Source organism: Ambystoma mexicanum, chromosome 12 (genome assembly GCF_040938575.1).
Source record: "Ambystoma mexicanum isolate Mex_15411 chromosome 12, UKY_AmexF1_1, whole genome shotgun sequence".
NCBI lineage: Eukaryota > Metazoa > Chordata > Amphibia > Caudata > Ambystomatidae > Ambystoma > Ambystoma mexicanum.
Genome location: NC_090936.1, coordinates 322,057,078 through 322,077,765, shown reverse-complemented (window position 1 = coordinate 322,077,765; position 20,688 = coordinate 322,057,078).

Below are 20,688 nucleotides of genomic sequence, written 5' to 3'. Positions count from 1 at the left end.
AGCATGAGATGTGATATCCCAATGCTTCTACCAAACCTGAGACCCATACTATGGCATGAGATGTGATATCAAACTCCTTCCCATTCCAATCCTGAGACCCTTCCTATAGCTTGAGGTGTGATATCCAACTCCTTCCCATTCCAATTCTGAGACCCTTCTTATACCATGAGACTTGATATCTCAATGCTTCTAATACCAAACCTGAGACCCGTCCTATAACATGAGATGTGATATCCAAATCCTTCCCCTTCCAAACCTTAGACCCTTCCTTTATCATGAGATGTGATATCCAACTCCTTCCCATTCCAATCCTGAGACCCTTCCGATATTCTGAGATTTGTTATCTCAATGCTTCTAATATCAAACTTGAGACCCTCCCTATAGCATGAGATGTGACATCCAAGTCCTTCCCATTCCAATCCTGAGACCCTTCCTATAGCATGAGATGTGATATCTCTATGCTTCTAATACCAAACCTGAGACCATTCCTATAACATGAGATGGGATATCCAACTCCTTCCCATTCCAATCCTGAGACCCTTCCGATAGCAGAGATGTGATATCTCAATGCTTATACCAAACCTGAGACCCTTCCTATGGCCTGAGATGTCATATACAACTCCTTCCCATTCCAATCCTGAGACCCTTCCTTTAGCATGAGATGTGATATCTCAATGCTTATATCAAATCTGAGACCCTTCCTATAGCATGAGATGTGATATCCAATTCCTTCCCATTCCAATCCTGAGACCCTTCCTATAGCATGAGATGTGATATCTCAAGGCCTCTAATACCAAACCTGAGATCCTTCCTCTAACATGAAATGTGATATCCAACTCCTACCCCTTCCAAACCTGAGAGCCTTCCTATAGCATGAGATATGATATCCAAGTCCTTCCCATTCCAATCCTGAGACCCTTCCTATAGCATGAGATGGGATATCCAACTTCTTCCAAATCCAATACTGATACCCTTCCGATAGCATGAGATGTGATATCCCAATGCTTCTACCAAACCTGAGACCCATACTATGGCATGAGATGTGATATCAAACTCCTTCCCATTCCAATCCTGAGACCCTTCCTATAGCTTGAGGTGTGATATCCAACTCCTTCCCATTCCAATTCTGAGACCCTTCTTATACCATGAGACTTGATATCTCAATGCTTCTAATACCAAACCTGAGACCCGTCCTATAACATGAGATGTGATATCCAAATCCTTCCCCTTCCAAACCTTAGACCCTTCCTTTATCATGAGATGTGATATCCAACTCCTTCCCATTCCAATCCTGAGACCCTTCCGATATTCTGAGATTTGTTATCTCAATGCTTCTAATATCAAACTTGAGACCCTCCCTATAGCATGAGATGTGACATCCAAGTCCTTCCCATTCCAATCCTGAGACCCTTCCTATAGCATGAGATGTGATATCTCTATGCTTCTAATACCAAACCTGAGACCATTCCTATAACATGAGATGGGATATCCAACTCCTTCCCATTCCAATCCTGAGACCCTTCCGATAGCAGAGATGTGATATCTCAATGCTTATACCAAACCTGAGACCCTTCCTATGGCCTGAGATGTCATATACAACTCCTTCCCATTCCAATCCTGAGACCCTTCCTTTAGCATGAGATGTGATATCTCAATGCTTATATCAAATCTGAGACCCTTCCTATAGCATGAGATGTGATATCCAATTCCTTCCCATTCCAATCCTGAGACCCTTCCTATAGCATGAGATGTGATATCTCAATGCTTATACCAAACCTGAGAGCCTACCTATAGCATGAGATGTGATATCCAAGTCCATCCCATTCCAATCCTTAGACCCTTCCTACAGCATGCGATGTGATATCTCAATGATTCTAATACCAAACCAGAGACTCTTCCTATAACATGAGATGGGATATCCAACTCCTTCCCATTCCAATCCTGAGCTGCTTCCGATAGCAGAGATGTGATATCTCAATGCTTATACCAAACCTGAGACCCTTCCTATAACATGAGATGTGATATCCAACTCCTTCCCGTTCCAAACCTGAGACACTAACTATAGCATATGTGATATCCAACTGCTTCCCATTCCAAACATGAGACCCTTCCTATAGCAAGAAAGTAATATCCAACTCCTACCCATTCCAATCCTGAGACCCTTCCTATAGCAAGAGATGTGATATCCAAATCCTTCCCATTCCAATCCTGAGACCCTTCCTATAACATGAGATGTGATATCCAACTCCTTCCCATTCAAATCCTGAGACCCTTCCTATAGCATGAGAAGGGATATCCAACTCCTTCCCAATCCAATCCTGAGACCCTTCCGATAGCAGAGACGTGATATCTCAATGCTTCTATTAAACCTGAGACCCTTCCTTTAGCATGAGATGTGATATCCAAATCCTTCACATTCCAATCCTGAGACCCTTCCTATAGCATGAGATGTGATATCTCAATGCTTCTAATACCAAACCTGAGATCCTTCCTATAACATGAGATGTGATATCCAATTCCTTCCCATTCCAAACCTGAGACCCTTCCTATTGGATGAGATGTGATATCCAACTCCTTCCCATTCCAACCCTGAGACCCTTCCTATAGCATGAGATGTGATGTCTCAATGCTTCTAATACCAAACCTGAGATCCTTCCTATAACATGAGATGTGATATCCAACTCCTTCCATTCCAATCCTGAGACCCGTCCTATAGCATGAGATGTGATATCTCAATGCTTATACCAAACCTGAGACCCTTCCCATAGCATGAGATGTGATATCCAACTACTTCCCATTCCAATCCTGAGACCCTTCCTATAGCATGAGATGTGATATCTCAATGCTTCTAATACCAAACCTGAGATCCTTCCTCTAACATGAAATGTGATATCCAACTCCTTCCCTTTCCAAACCTAAGAGCCTATCTATAGCATGAGATGTGATATCCAAGTCCTTCCCATTCCAATCCTTAGACCCTTCCTAGAGCATGCAATATGATATCTCAATGATTCTAATAACAAACCTGAGACCCGTCCTATAGCATGAGATATGATATCCAAGTCCTTCCCATTCCAATCCTGAGACCCTTCCTATAACATGAAATGTGATATCCAACTCCTTCCCATTCCAACCTGAGACCCTTCCGATAGCATGAGATGTGATATCCCAATGCTTCTACCAAACCTGAGACCCATACTATGGCATGAGATGTGATATCAAACTCCTTCCCATTCCAATCCTGAGACCCTTCCTATAGCTTGAGGTGTAATATCCAACTCCTTAACATTCCAATTCTGAGACCCTTCTTATACCATGAGACTTGATATCTCAATGCTTCTAATACCAAACCTGAGACCCGTCCTATAACATGAGATGTGATATCCAAATCCTTCCCCTTCCAAACCTTAGACCCTTCCTTTATCATGAGATGTGGTATCCAACTCCTTCCCATTCCAATCCTGAGACCCTTCCGATATCATGAGATTTGTTATCTCAATGCTTCTAATATCAAACTTGAGACCCTCCCTATAGCATGAGATGTGACATCCAAGTCCTTCCCATTCCAATCCTGAGACCCTTCCTATAGCATGAGATGTGATATCTCTATGCTTCTAATACCAAACCTGAGACCCTTCCTATAACATGAGATGGGATATCCAACTCCTTCCCATTCCAATCCTGAGACCCTTCCGATAGCAGAGATGTGATATCTCAATGCTTATACCAAACCTGAGACCCTTCCTATGGCCTGAGATGTCATATACAACTCCTTCCCATTCCAATCCTGAGACCCTTCCTTTAGCATGAGATGTGATATCCAAATCCTTCCCATTCCAATCCTGAGACCCTTCCTATAGCATGAGATGTGATATCTCAATGCTTATACCAAACCTGAGAGCCTACCAATAGCATGAGATGTGATATCCAAGTCCATCCCATTCCAATCCTTAGACCCTTCCTACAGCATGCGATGTGATATCTCAATGATTCTAATACCAAACCAGAGACTCTTACTATAACATGAGATGGGATATCCAACTCCTTCCCATTCCAATCCTGAGCCGCTTCCGATAGCAGAGATGTGATATCTCAATGCTTATACCAAATCTGAGACCCTTCCTATAGCATGAGATGTGATATCCAAATCCTTCCCATTCCAATCCTGAGACCCTTCCTATAGCATGAGATGTGATATCTCAATGCTTATACCAAACCTGAGAGCCTACCAATAGCATGAGATGTGATATCCAAGTCCATCCCATTCCAATCCTTAGACCCTTCCTACAGCATGCGATGTGATATCTCAATGATTCTAATACCAAACCAGAGACTCTTACTATAACATGAGATGGGATATCCAACTCCTTCCCATTCCAATCCTGAGCCGCTTCCGATAGCAGAGATGTGATATCTCAATGCTTATACCAAACCTGAGACCCTTCCTATAACATGAGATGTGATATCCAACTCCTTCCCGTTCCAAACCTGAGACACTAACTATAGCATATGTGATATCCAACTCCTTCCCATTCCAAACATGAGACCCTTCCTATAGCAAGAAAGTAATATCCAACTCCTACCCATTCCAATCCTGAGACCCTTCCTATAGCAAGAGATGTGATATCCAAATCCTTCCCATTCCAATCCTGAGACCCTTCCTATAACATGAGATGTGATATCCAACTCCTTCCCATTCCAACCTGAGACACTTCCTATAGCATGAGAAGGGATATCCAACTCCTTCCCAATCCAATCCTGAGACCCTTCCGATAGCAGAGATGTGATATCTCAATGCTTATACCAAACCTGAGACCCTTCCTATGGCATGAGATGTGAAATCCAACTCCTTGCCATTCAAATCCTGAGACCCTTCCTATAGCATGAGAAGGGATATCCAACTCCTTCCCAATCCAATCCTGAGACCCTTCCGATAACAGAGACGTGATATCTCAATGCTTCTACCAAACCTGAGACCCTTCCTTTAGCATGAGATGTGATATCCAAATCCTTCATATTCCAATCCTGAGACCCTTCCTATAGCATGAGATGTGATATCTCAATGCTTCTAATACCAAACCTGAGATCCGTCCTATAACATGAGATGTGATATCCAATTCCTTCCCATTCCAAACCTGAGACCCTTCCTATTGGATGAGATGTGATATCCAACTCCTTCCCATTCCAACCCTGAGACCCTTCCTATAGCATGAGATGTGATGTCTCAATGCTTCTAATACCAAACCTGAGATCCTTCCTATAACATGAGATGTGATATCCAACTCCTTCCATTCCAATCCTGAGACCCGTCTTATAGCATGAGATGTGATATCTCAATGCTTATACCAAACCTGAGACCCTTCCTATAGCATGAGATGTGATATCCAACTACTTCCCATTCCAATCCTGAGACCCTTCCTATAGCATGAGATGTGATATCTCAATGCTTCTAATACCAAACCTGAGATCCTTCCTCTAACATGAAATGTGATATCCAACTCCTTCCCTTTCCAAACCTAAGAGCCTATCTATAGCATGAGATGTGATATCCAAGTCCTTCCCATTCCAACCCTTAGACCGTTCCTACAGCATGCAATATGATATCTCAATGATTCTAATAACAAACCTGAGACCCGTCCTATAACATGAGATGGGATATCCAACTCCTTCCCATTCCAATCCTGAGACACTTCCGATAGCAGAGATGTGATATCTCAATGCTTATACCAAACCTGAGACCCTTCCTATAACATGAGATGTGATATCCAAATCCTTCCCGTTCCAAACCTGAGACCCTTCCTTTAGCATGAGATGTGATATCCAGCTCCTTCCCATTCCAATCCTGAGACACTTCCGATTGCATGAGATGTGATATCTCAATGCTTCTAATATCAAAACTGAGACCCTCCCTATAGCATGATATGTAATATCTAAGTCCTTCCCATTCCAATCCTGAGACACTCCCTATAGCATGAGATGTGATATCCAACTCTTTCCCATTCCAATCCTGAGACCCTTCCTATAGCATGAGATATGATATCTCAATACTTCTAATACCAAACGTGAGATCCTTCCGATAACATGAGATGTGATATCCAAATCCTTCCCCTTCCAAACCTGAGACCCTCCCTTTAGCATGAGATGTGATATCCAACTCCTTCCCATTCCAATCCTGAGACCCTTCTGATAGCATGAGATGTGATATCTCAATGCTTCTAATACCAAACCTGAGATCCTTCCGATAGCATGAGATGTGATATCTCAATGCTTCTAATACCAAACCTGAGATCCTTCCTATAACATGAGATGTGATATCCAAATCCTTCCCCTTCCAAACCTGAGACCCTCCCTTTAGCATGAGATGTGATATCCAACTCCTTCCCATTCCATTCCTGAGACCCTTCTGATAGCATGAGATGTGATATCTCAATGCCTCTAATACCAAACCTGAGATCCTACCTCTAACATGAAATGTGATATCCAAGTCCTTCCCATTCCAATCCTGAGACCCTTCCTATAGCTTGAGATGTGATATTCCCATTCCAATTCTGAGACCCTTCCTATACTCTGAGACTTGATATCTCAATGCTTCTAATACCAAACCTGAGACCCGTAATATAACATGAGATCTGATATCCAAATCCTTCCCCTTCCAAACCTTAGACCCTTCCGATATCATGAGATTTGTTATCTCAATGCTTCTAATATCAAACTTGAGACCCTCCCTATAGCATGAGATGTGACATCCAAGTCCTTCCCATTCCAATCCTGAGACCCTTCCTATAGCATGAGATGTGATATCTCTATGCTTCTAATACCAAACCTGAGACCATTCCTATAACATGAGATGGGATATCCAACTCCTTCCCATTCCAATCCTGAGACCCTTCCGATAGCAGAGATGTGATATCTCAATGCTTATACCAAACCTGAGACCCTTCCTATGGCCTGAGATGTCATAAACAACTCCTTCCCATTCCAATACTGAGACCCTTCCTTTAGCATGAGATGTGATATCTCAATGCTTATACCAAATCTGAGACCCTTCCTATAGCATGAGATGTGATATCCAATTCCTTCCCATTCCAATCCTGAGACCCTTCCTATAGCATGAGATGTGATATCTCAATGCTTATACCAAACCTGAGAGCCTACCTATAGCATGAGATGTGATATCCAAGTCCATCCCATTCCAATCCTTAGACCCTTCCTACAGCATGCGATGTGATATCTCAATGATTCTAATACCAAACCAGAGACTCTTCCTATAACATGAGATGGGATATCCAACTCCTTCCCATTCCAATCCTGAGCCGCTTCCGATAGCAGAGATGTGATATCTCAATGCTTATACCAAACCTGAGACCCTTCCTATAACATGAGATGTGATATCCAACTCCTTCCCGTTCCAAACCTGAGACACTAACTATAGCATATGTGATATCCAACTCCTTCCCATTCCAAACATGAGACCCTTTCTATAGCAAGAAAGTAATATCCAACTCCTACCCATTCCAATCCTGAGACCCTTCCTATAACATGAGATGTGATATCCAACTCCTTCCCATTCCAACCTGAGACACTTCCTATAGCATGAGAAGGGATATCCAACTCCTTCCCAATCCAATCCTGAGACCCTTCCGATAGCAGAGATGTGATATCTCAATGCTTATACCAAACCTGAGACCCTTCCTATGGCATGAGATGTGATATCCAACTCCTTCCCAATCCAATCCTGAGACCCTTCCGATAGCAGAGACGTGATATCTCAATGCTTCTACCAAACCTGAGACCCTTCCTTTAGCATGAGATGTGATATCCAAATCCTTCACATTCCAATCCTAAGACCCTTCCTATAGCATGAGATGTGATATCTCAAATGCTTCTAATACCAAACCTGAGATCCTTCCTATAACATGAGATGTGATATCCAATTCCTTCCCATTCCAAACCTGAGACCCTTCCTATTGGATGAGATGTGATATCCAACTCCTTCCCATTCCAACCCTGAGACCCTTCCTATAGCATGAGATGTGATGTCTCAATGCTTCTAATACCAAACCTGAGATCCTTCCTATAACATGAGATGTGATATCCAACTCCTTCCATTCCAATCCTGAGATCCGTCCTATAGCATGAGATGTGATATCTCAATGCTTATACCAAACCTGAGACCCTTCCTATAGCATGAGATGTGATATCCAACTGCTTCCCATTCCAATCCTGAGACCCTTCCTATAGCATGAGATGTGATATCTCAATGCTTCTAATACCAAACCTGAGATCCTTCCTCTAACATGAAATGTGATATCCAACTCCTTCCATTTCCAAACCTAAGAGCCTATCTATAGCATGAGATGTGATATCCAAGTCCTTCCCATTCCAACCCTTAGACCCTTCCTACAGCATGCAATATGATATCTCAATGATTCTAATAACAAACCTGAGACCCGTCCTATAACATGAGATGGGATATCCAACTCCTTCCCATTCCAATCCTGAGACACTTCCGATAGCAGAGATGTGATATCTCAATGCTTATACCAAACCTGAGACCCTTCCTATAACATGAGATGTGATATCCAAATCCTTCCCGTTCCAAACCTGAGACCCTTCCTTTAGCATGAGATGTGATATCCAGCACCTTCCCATTCCAATCCTGAGACACTTCCGATAGCATGAGATATGATATCTCAATACTTCTAATACCAAACGTGAGATCCTTCCGATAACATGAGATGTGATATCCAAATCCTTCCCCTTCCAAACCTGAGACCCTTCCTATAGCATGAGATATGATATCTCAATACTTCTAATACCAAACGTGAGATCCTTCCGATAACATGAGATGTGATATCCAAATCCTTCCCCTTCCAAACCTGAGACCCTCCCTTTAGCATGAGATGTGATATCCAACTCCTTCCCATTCCAATCCTGAGACCCTTCCTATAGCATGAGATATGATATCTCAATACTTCTAATACCAAACGTGAGATCCTTCCGATAACATGAGATGTGATATCCAAATCCTTCCCCTTCCAAACCTGAGACCCTCCCTTTAGCATGAGATGTGATATCCAACTCCTTCCTATTCCAATCCTGAGACTCTTCTGATAGCATGAGATGTGATATCTCAATGCTTCTAATACCAAACCTGAGATCCTTCCGACGGCATGAGATGTGATATCTCAATGCTTCTAATACCAAACCTGAGATCCTTCCTATAACATGAGATGTGATATCCAAATCCTTCCCCTTCCAAACCTGAGACCCTCCCTTTAGCATGAGATGTGATATCCAACTCCTTCCCATTCCATTCCTGAGACCCTTCTGATAGCATGAGATGTGATATCTCAATGTCTCTAATACCAAACCTGAGATCCTACCTCTAACATGAAATGTGATATCCAACTCTTTCCCCTTCCAAACCTGAGAGCCTTCCTATAGCATGAGATGTGATATCCAAGTCCTTCCCATTCCAATCCTGAGACCCTTCCTATAGCTTGAGATGTGATATCCAACTCCTTCCCATTCCAATTCTGAGACCCTTCCTATACTATGAGACTTGATATCTCAATGCTTCTAATACCAAACGTGAGACCCGTAATATAACATGAGATGTGATATCCAAATCCTTCCCCTTCCAAACCTTAGACCCTTCCTTTATCATGAGATGTGATATCCAACTGCTTCCCATTCCAATCCTGAGACCCTTCCTATAGCATGAGATGTGATATCTCAATGCTTCTAATACCAAACCTGAGATCCTTCCTCTAACATGAAATGTGATATCCAACTCCTTCCATTTCCAAACCTAAGAGCCTATCTATAGCATGAGATGTGATATCCAAGTCCTTCCCATTCCAACCCTTAGACCCTTCCTACAGCATGCAATATGATATCTCAATGATTCTAATAACAAACCTGAGACCCGTCCTATAACATGAGATGGGATATCCAACTCCTTCCCATTCCAATCCTGAGACCCTTCCGATAGCAGAGATGTGATATCTCAATGCTTATACCAAACCTGAGACCCTTCCTATGGCCTGAGATGTCATAAACAACTCCTTCCCATTCCAATACTGAGACCCTTCCTTTAGCATGAGATGTGATATCTCAATGCTTATACCAAATCTGAGACCCTTCCTATAGCATGAGATGTGATATCCAATTCCTTCCCATTCCAATCCTGAGACCCTTCCTATAGCATGAGATGTGATATCTCAATGCTTATACCAAACCTGAGAGCCTACCTATAGCATGAGATGTGATATCCAAGTCCATCCCATTCCAATCCTTAGACCCTTCCTACAGCATGCGATGTGATATCTCAATGATTCTAATACCAAACCAGAGACTCTTCCTATAACATGAGATGGGATATCCAACTCCTTCCCATTCCAATCCTGAGCCGCTTCCGATAGCAGAGATGTGATATCTCAATGCTTATACCAAACCTGAGACCCTTCCTATAACATGAGATGTGATATCCAACTCCTTCCCGTTCCAAACCTGAGACACTAACTATAGCATATGTGATATCCAACTCCTTCCCATTCCAAACATGAGACCCTTCCTATAGCAAGAAAGTAATATCCAACTCCTACCCATTCCAATCCTGAGACCCTTCCTATAACATGAGATGTGATATCCAACTCCTTCCCATTCCAACCTGAGACACTTCCTATAGCATGAGAAGGGATATCCAACTCCTTCCCAATCCAATCCTGAGACCCTTCCGATAGCAGAGATGTGATATCTCAATGCTTATACCAAACCTGAGACCCTTCCTATGGCATGAGATGTGATATCCAACTCCTTCCCAATCCAATCCTGAGACCCTTCCGATAGCAGAGACGTGATATCTCAATGCTTCTACCAAACCTGAGACCCTTCCTTTAGCATGAGATGTGATATCCAAATCCTTCACATTCCAATCCTAAGACCCTTCCTATAGCATGAGATGTGATATCTCAAATGCTTCTAATACCAAACCTGAGATCCTTCCTATAACATGAGATGTGATATCCAATTCCTTCCCATTCCAAACCTGAGACCCTTCCTATTGGATGAGATGTGATATCCAACTCCTTCCCATTCCAACCCTGAGACCCTTCCTATAGCATGAGATGTGATGTCTCAATGCTTCTAATACCAAACCTGAGATCCTTCCTATAACATGAGATGTGATATCCAACTCCTTCCATTCCAATCCTGAGATCCGTCCTATAGCATGAGATGTGATATCTCAATGCTTATACCAAACCTGAGACCCTTCCTATAGCATGAGATGTGATATCCAACTGCTTCCCATTCCAATCCTGAGACCCTTCCTATAGCATGAGATGTGATATCTCAATGCTTCTAATACCAAACCTGAGATCCTTCCTCTAACATGAAATGTGATATCCAACTCCTTCCATTTCCAAACCTAAGAGCCTATCTATAGCATGAGATGTGATATCCAAGTCCTTCCCATTCCAACCCTTAGACCCTTCCTACAGCATGCAATATGATATCTCAATGATTCTAATAACAAACCTGAGACCCGTCCTATAACATGAGATGGGATATCCAACTCCTTCCCATTCCAATCCTGAGACACTTCCGATAGCAGAGATGTGATATCTCAATGCTTATACCAAACCTGAGACCCTTCCTATAACATGAGATGTGATATCCAAATCCTTCCCGTTCCAAACCTGAGACCCTTCCTTTAGCATGAGATGTGATATCCAGCACCTTCCCATTCCAATCCTGAGACACTTCCGATAGCATGAGATATGATATCTCAATACTTCTAATACCAAACGTGAGATCCTTCCGATAACATGAGATGTGATATCCAAATCCTTCCCCTTCCAAACCTGAGACCCTTCCTATAGCATGAGATATGATATCTCAATACTTCTAATACCAAACGTGAGATCCTTCCGATAACATGAGATGTGATATCCAAATCCTTCCCCTTCCAAACCTGAGACCCTCCCTTTAGCATGAGATGTGATATCCAACTCCTTCCCATTCCAATCCTGAGACCCTTCCTATAGCATGAGATATGATATCTCAATACTTCTAATACCAAACGTGAGATCCTTCCGATAACATGAGATGTGATATCCAAATCCTTCCCCTTCCAAACCTGAGACCCTCCCTTTAGCATGAGATGTGATATCCAACTCCTTCCTATTCCAATCCTGAGACTCTTCTGATAGCATGAGATGTGATATCTCAATGCTTCTAATACCAAACCTGAGAACCTTCCGACGGCATGAGATGTGATATCTCAATGCTTCTAATACCAAACCTGAGATCCTTCCTATAACATGAGATGTGATATCCAAATCCTTCCCCTTCCAAACCTGAGACCCTCCCTTTAGCATGAGATGTGATATCCAACTCCTTCCCATTCCATTCCTGAGACGCTTCTGATAGCATGAGATGTGATATCTCAATGTCTCTAATACCAAACCTGAGATCCTACCTCTAACATGAAATGTGATATCCAACTCTTTCCCCTTCCAAACCTGAGAGCCTTCCTATAGCATGAGATGTGATATCCAAGTCCTTCCCATTCCAATCCTGAGACCCTTCCTATAGCTTGAGATGTGATATCCAACTCCTTCCCATTCCAATTCTGAGACCCTTCCTATACTATGAGACTTGATATCTCAATGCTTCTAATACCAAACGTGAGACCCGTAATATAACATGAGATGTGATATCCAAATCCTTCCCCTTCCAAACCTTAGACCCTTCCTTTATCATGAGATGTGATATCCAACTGCTTCCCATTCCAATCCTGAGACCCTTCCTATAGCATGAGATGTGATATCTCAATGCTTCTAATACCAAACCTGAGATCCTTCCTCTAACATGAAATGTGATATCCAACTCCTTCCATTTCCAAACCTAAGAGCCTATCTATAGCATGAGATGTGATATCCAAGTCCTTCCCATTCCAACCCTTAGACCCTTCCTACAGCATGCAATATGATATCTCAATGATTCTAATAACAAACCTGAGACCCGTCCTATAACATGAGATGGGATATCCAACTCCTTCCCATTCCAATCCTGAGACACTTCCGATAGCAGAGATGTGATATCTCAATGCTTATACCAAACCTGAGACCCTTCCTATAACATGAGATGTGATATCCAAATCCTTCCCGTTCCAAACCTGAGACCCTTCCTTTAGCATGAGATGTGATATCCAGCACCTTCCCATTCCAATCCTGAGACACTTCCGATAGCATGAGATATGATATCTCAATACTTCTAATACCAAACGTGAGATCCTTCCGATAACATGAGATGTGATATCCAAATCCTTCCCCTTCCAAACCTGAGACCCTTCCTATAGCATGAGATATGATATCTCAATACTTCTAATACCAAACGTGAGATCCTTCCGATAACATGAGATGTGATATCCAAATCCTTCCCATTCCAAACCTGAGACCCTCCCTTTAGCATGAGATGTGATATCCAACTCCTTCCCATTCCAATCCTGAGACCCTTCCTATAGCATGAGATATGATATCTCAATACTTCTAATACCAAACGTGAGATCCTTCCGATAACATGAGATGTGATATCCAAATCCTTCCCCTTCCAAACCTGAGACCCTCCCTTTAGCATGAGATGTGATATCCAACTCCTTCCTATTCCAATCCTGAGACTCTTCTGATAGCATGAGATGTGATATCTCAATGCTTCTAATACCAAACCTGAGATCCTTCCGACGGCATGAGATGTGATATCTCAATGCTTCTAATACCAAACCTGAGATCCTTCCTATAACATGAGATGTGATATCCAAATCCTTCCCCTTCCAAACCTGAGACCCTCCCTTTAGCATGAGATGTGATATCCAACTCCTTCCCATTCCATTCCTGAGACCCTTCTGATAGCATGAGATGTGATATCTCAATGTCTCTAATACCAAACCTGAGATCCTACCTCTAACATGAAATGTGATATCCAACTCTTTCCCCTTCCAAACCTGAGAGCCTTCCTATAGCATGAGATGTGATATCCAAGTCCTTCCCATTCCAATCCTGAGACCCTTCCTATAGCTTGAGATGTGATATCCAACTCCTTCCCATTCCAATTCTGAGACCCTTCCTATACTATGAGACTTGATATCTCAATGCTTCTAATACCAAACGTGAGACCCGTAATATAACATGAGATGTGATATCCAAATCCTTCCCCTTCCAAACCTTAGACCCTTCCTTTATCATGAGATGTGATATCCAACTCCTTCCCATTCCAATCCTGAGACCCTTCCGATATCATGAGATGTGATATCTCAAAGCTTCTAATATCAAACTTGAGACCCTCCCTATAGCATGAGATGTGATATCCAAGTCCTTCCCATTCCAATCCTGAGACCCTTCCTATAGCATGAGATGTGATATCTCAATGCTTCTAATACCAAACCTGAGACCCTTCCTATAACATGAGATGGGAATATCCAACTCCTTCCCATTCCAATCCTGAGACCCTTCCGATAGCAGAGATGTGATATCTCAATGCTTGCACCAAACCTGAGATCCTTCCTATAACATTAGATGTGATATCCAACTCCTTCCCATTCCAATCCTGAGACACTTCCTATAGCATGAGATGTGATATCTCACTGCTTATACCAAACCTGAGACCCTTCCCATAGCATGAGATGTGATATCCAACTCCTTCCCATTCCAATCCTCAGACCCTTCCTATAGCATGAGATGTGATATCTCAATGCTTCTAATATCAAACTTGAGACCCTACCTATAGCATGAGATGTGATATCCAAGTCCTTCCCATTCCAATCCTGAGACACTTCCTATAGCATGAGATGTGATATCCAACTCCTTCCCATTCCAATCCTGAGACCCTTCCTATAGCATGAGATATGATATCTCAATACTTCTAATACCAAACGTGAGATCCTTCCGATAACATGAGATGTGATATCCAAATCCTTCCCCTTCCAAACCTGAGACCCTCCCTTTAGCATGAGATGTGATATCCAACTCCTTCCCATTCCAATCCTGAGACCCTTCTGATAGCATGAGATGTGATATCTCAATGCTTCTAATACCAAACCTGAGATCCTTCCTATAACATGAGATGTGATATCCAAATCCTTCCCTTTCCAAACCTGAGAGCCTTCCTATAGCATGAGATGTGATATCCAAGTCCTTCCCATTCCAATCCTGAGACCCTTCCTATAGCTTGAGATGTGATATCCAACTCCTTCCCATTCCAATTCTGAGACCCTTCCTATACTCTGAGACTTGATATCTCAAAGCTTCTAATACCAAACCTGAGACCCGTAATATAACATGAGATGTGATATCCAAATCCTTCCCCTTCCAAACCTTAGACCCTTCCTTTATCATGAGATGTGATATCCAACTCCTTCCCATTCCAATCCTAAGACCCTTCCGATATCATGAGATGTGATATCTCAAAGCTTCTAATATCAAACTTGAGACCCTCCCTATAGCATGAGATGTGATATCCAAGTCCTTCCCATTTCAATCCTGAGACCCTTCCTATAGCATGAGATGTGATATGTCAATGCTTCTAATACCAAACCTGAGACCCTTCCTATAACATGAGATGGAAATATCCAACTCCTTCCCATTCCAATCCTGAGACCCTTCCAATAGCAGAGATGTGATATCTCAATGCTTATACCAAACCTGAGACCCTTCCTATGGCATGAGATGTGATATCCAACTCCTTGCCATTCAAATCCTGAGACCCTTCCTATAGCATGAGAAGGGATATCCAACTCCTTCCCAATCCAATCCTGAGACCCTTCCGATAGCAGAGACGTGATATCTCAATGCTTCTACCAAACCTAAGACCCTTCCTTTAGCATGAGATGTGATATCCAAATCCTTCACATTCCAATCCTGAGACCCTTCCTATAGCATGAGATGTGATATCTCAATGCTTCTAATACCAAACCTGAGATCCTTCCTATAACATGAGATGTGATATCCAATTCCTTCCCATTCCAAACCTGAGACCCTTCCTATTGGATGAGTTGTGATATCCAACTCCTTCCCATTCCAACCCTGAGACCCTTCCTATAGCATGAGATGTGATGTCTCAATGCTTCTAATACCAAACCTGAGATCCTTCCTATAACATGAGATGTGATATCCAACTCCTTCCATTCCAATCCTGAGACCCGACCTATAGCATGAGATGTGATATCTCAATGCTTATACCAAACCTGAGACCCTTCCTATAGCATGAGATGTGATATCCAACTACTTCCCATTCCAATCCTGAGACCCTTCCTATAGCATGAGATGTGATATCTCAATGCTTCTAATACCAAACCTGAGATCCTTCCTCTAACATGAAATGTGATATCCAACTCCTTCCCTTTCCAAACCTAAGAGCCTATCTATAGCATGAGATGTGATATCCAGGTTCTTCCCATTCCAATCCTTAAACCCTTCCTACAGCATGCAATATGATATCTCAATGATTCTAATAACAAACCTGAGACCCGTCCTATAGCATGAGATATGATATCCAAGTCCTTCCCATTCCAATCCTGAGACCCTTCCTATAACATGAAATGTGATATCCAACTCCTTCCCATTCCAACCTGAGACCCTTCCTATAGCATGAGATGGGATATCCAACTTCTTCCAAATCCAATACTGATACCCTTCCGATAGCATGAGATGTGATATCCCAATGCTTCTACCAAACCTGAGACCCATACTATGGCATGAGATGTGATATCAAACTCCTTCCCATTCCAATCCTGAGACCCTTCCTATAGCTTGAGGTGTGATATCCAACTCCTTCCCATTCCAATTCTGAGACCCTTCTTATACCATGAGACTTGATATCTCAATGCTTCTAATACCAAACCTGAGACCCGTCCTATAACATGAGATGTGATATCCAAATCCTTCCCCTTCCAAACCTTAGACCCTTCCTTTATCATGAGATGTGATATCCAACTCCTTCCCATTCCAATCCTGAGACCCTTCCGATATCATGAGATTTGTTATCTCAATGCTTCTAATATCAAACTTGAGACCCTCCCTATAGCATGAGATGTGACATCCAAGTCCTTCCCATTCCAATCCTGAGACCCTTCCTATAGCAGGAGATGTGATATCTCTATGCTTCTAATACCAAACCTGAGACCCTTCCGATAACATGAGAATGGATATCCAACTCCTTCCCATTCCAATCCTGAGACCTTTCCGATAGCAGAGATGTGATATCTCAATGCTTATACTAAACCTGAGAACCTTCCTATGGCCTGAGATATCATATACAACTCCTTCCCATTCCAATCCTGAGACCCTTCCTTTAGCATGAGATGTGATATCTCAATGCTTATACCAAATCTGAGACCCTTCCTATAGCATGAGATGTGGTATCCAATTCCTTCCCATTCCAATCCTGAGACCCTTCCTATAGCATGAGATGTGATATCTCAATCCTTATACCAAACCTGAGAGCCTACCTATAGCATGAGATGTGATATCCAAGTCCATCCCATTCCAATCCTGAGACCCTTCCGATAGCAGAGACGTGATATCTCAATGCTTCTACCAAACCTGAGACCCTTCCTTTAGCATGAGATGTGATATCCAAATCCTTCACATTCCAATCCTGAGATCCTTCCTATAGCATGAGATGTGATATCTCAATGCTTCTAATACCAAACCTGAGATCCTTCCTATAACATGAGATGTGATATCCAACTCCTTCCATTCCAATCCTGAGACCCGTCCTATAGCATGAGATGTGATATCTCAATGCTTATACCAAACCTGAAACCCTTCCTATAGCATGAGATGTGATATCCAACTGCTTCCCATTCCAATCCTGAGACCCTTCCTATAGCATGAGATGTGATATCTCAATGCTTCTAATACCAAATCTGAGATCCTTCCTCTAACATGAAATGTGATATCCAACTCCTTCCCTTTCCAAACCTAAGAGCCTATCTATAGCATGAGATGTGATATCCAAGTCCTTCACATTCCAACCCTTAGACCCTTCCTACAGCATGCAATATGATATCTCAATGATTCTAATAACAAACCTGAGACCCGTCCTATAACATGAGATGGGATATCCAACTCCTTCCCATTCCAATCCTGAGACACTTCCGATAGCAGAGATGTGATATCTCAATGCTTATACCAAACCTGAGACCCTTCCTATAACATGAGATGTGATATCCAAATCCTTCCCGTTCCAAACCTGAGACCCTTCCTTTAGCATGAGATGTGATATCCAGCTCCTTCCCATTCCAATCCTGAGACACTTCCGATAGCATGAGATGTGATATCTCAATGCTTCTAATATCAAAACTGAGACCCTCCCTATAGCATGATATGTGATATCTAAGTCCTTCCCATTCCAATCCTGACACCCTCCCTATAGCATGAGATGTGATATCCAACTCCTTCCCATTCCAATCCTGAGACCCTTCCTATAGCATGAGATATGATATCTCAATGCTTCTAATACCAAACCTGAGATCCTTCCGATAGCATGAGATGTGATATCTCAATGCTTCTAATACCAAACCTGAGATCCTTCCTATAACATGAGATGTGATATCCAAATCCTTCCCCTTCCAAACCTGAGACCCTCCCTTTAGCATGAGATGTGATATCCAACTCCTTCCCATTCCATTCCTGAGACCCTTCTGATAGCATGAGATGTGATATCTCAATGCCTCTAATACCAAACCTGAGATCCTACCTCTAACATGAAATGTGATATCCAACTCTTTCCCCTTCCAAACCTGAGAGCCTTCCTATAGCATGAGATGTGATATCCAAGTCCTTCCCATTCCAATCCTGAGACCCTTCCTATAGCTTGAGATGTGATATCCAACTCCTTCCCATTCCAATTCTGAGACCCTTCCTATACTATGAGACTTGATATCTCAATGCTTCTAATACCAAACCTGAGACCCGTAATATAACATGAGATGTGATATCCAAATCCTTCCCCTTCCAAACCTTAGACCCTTCTTTTATCATGAGATGTGATATCCAACTCCTTCCCATTCCAATCCTGAGACCCTTCCGATATCATGAGATGTGATATCTCAAAGCTTCTAATATCAAACTTGAGACCCTCCCTATGGCATGAGATGTGATATCCAAGTCCTTCCCATTCCAATCCTGAGACCCTTCCTATAGCATGAGATGTGATATCTCAATGCTTCTAATACCAAACCTGAGACCCTTCCTATAACATGAGATGGGAATATCCAACTCCTTCCCATTCCAATCCTGAGACCCTTCCGATAGCAGAGATGTGATAAATCAATGCTTATACCAAACCTGAGATCCTTCCTATAACATGAGATGTGATATCCAACTCCTTCCCATTCCAATCCTGAGACACTTCCTATAGCATGAGATGTGATATCTCACTGCTTATACCAAACCTGAGACCCTTCCCATAGCATGAGATGTGATATCCAACTCCTTCCCATTCCAATCCTCAGACCCTTCCTATAGCATGAGATGTGATATCTCAATGCTTCTAATATCAAACTTGAGACCCTACCTATAGCATGAGATGTGATATCCAAGTCATTCCCATTCCAATCCTGAGACACTTCCTATAGCATGAGATGTGATATCTCAATGCTTCTAATACCAAACCTGAGACACTTCCTACAACATGAGATGGGATATCCAACTCCTTCCCATTCCAATCCTGAGACCCTTTTGATAGCAGAGATGTGATATCTCAATGTTTATACCAAACCTGAGACCCTTCCTACGACATGAGATGTCATATTCAACTCCTTCCCATTCCAATCCCGAGACCCTTCCTATAGCATGAGATGTGATATCCAACTCCTTCCCATTCCAATCCTGAGACCCTTCCTATAGCATGAGATGTGATGTCTCAATGCTTCTAATACCAAACCTGAGATCCTTCCTATAACATGAGATGTGATATCCAACTCCTTCCATTCCAATCCTGAGACCCTTCCTATAGCATGAGATGTGATATCTCAATGCTTATACCAAACCTGAGACCCTTCCTATAGCATGAGATGTGATATCCAACTCCTTCCCATTCCAATCCTGAGACCCTTCCTATAGCCTGAGATGTGATATCTCAATGCCTCTAATACCAAACCTGAGATCCTTCCTCTAACATGAAATGTGATATCCAACTCCTTCACTTTCCAAACCTGAGAGCCTATCTATAGCATGAGATGTGATATCCAAGTCCTTCCCATTCCAATCCTTAGACCCTTCCTACAGCATGCAATATGATATCTCAATGATTCTAATAAAAAACCTGAGACCCGTCCTATAACATGAGATGGGATATCCAACTCCTTCCCATTCCAAACCTGAGACCCTTCCTTTAGCATGAGATGTGATATCCAGCTCCTTCCCATTCCAATCCTGAGACACTTCCGATAGCATGAGATGTGATATCTCAATGCTTCTAATATCAAAACTGAGACCCTCCCTATAGCATGATATGTGATATCTAAGTCCTTCCCATTCCAATCCTGAGACCCTTCCTATAGCATGAGATGTGATATCTCAATGCTTCTACCAAACCTGAGACCCTTCCTTTAGCATGAGATGTGATATCCAACTCCTTCCCATTCCAATCCTGAGACCCTTCCTATAGCATGAGATG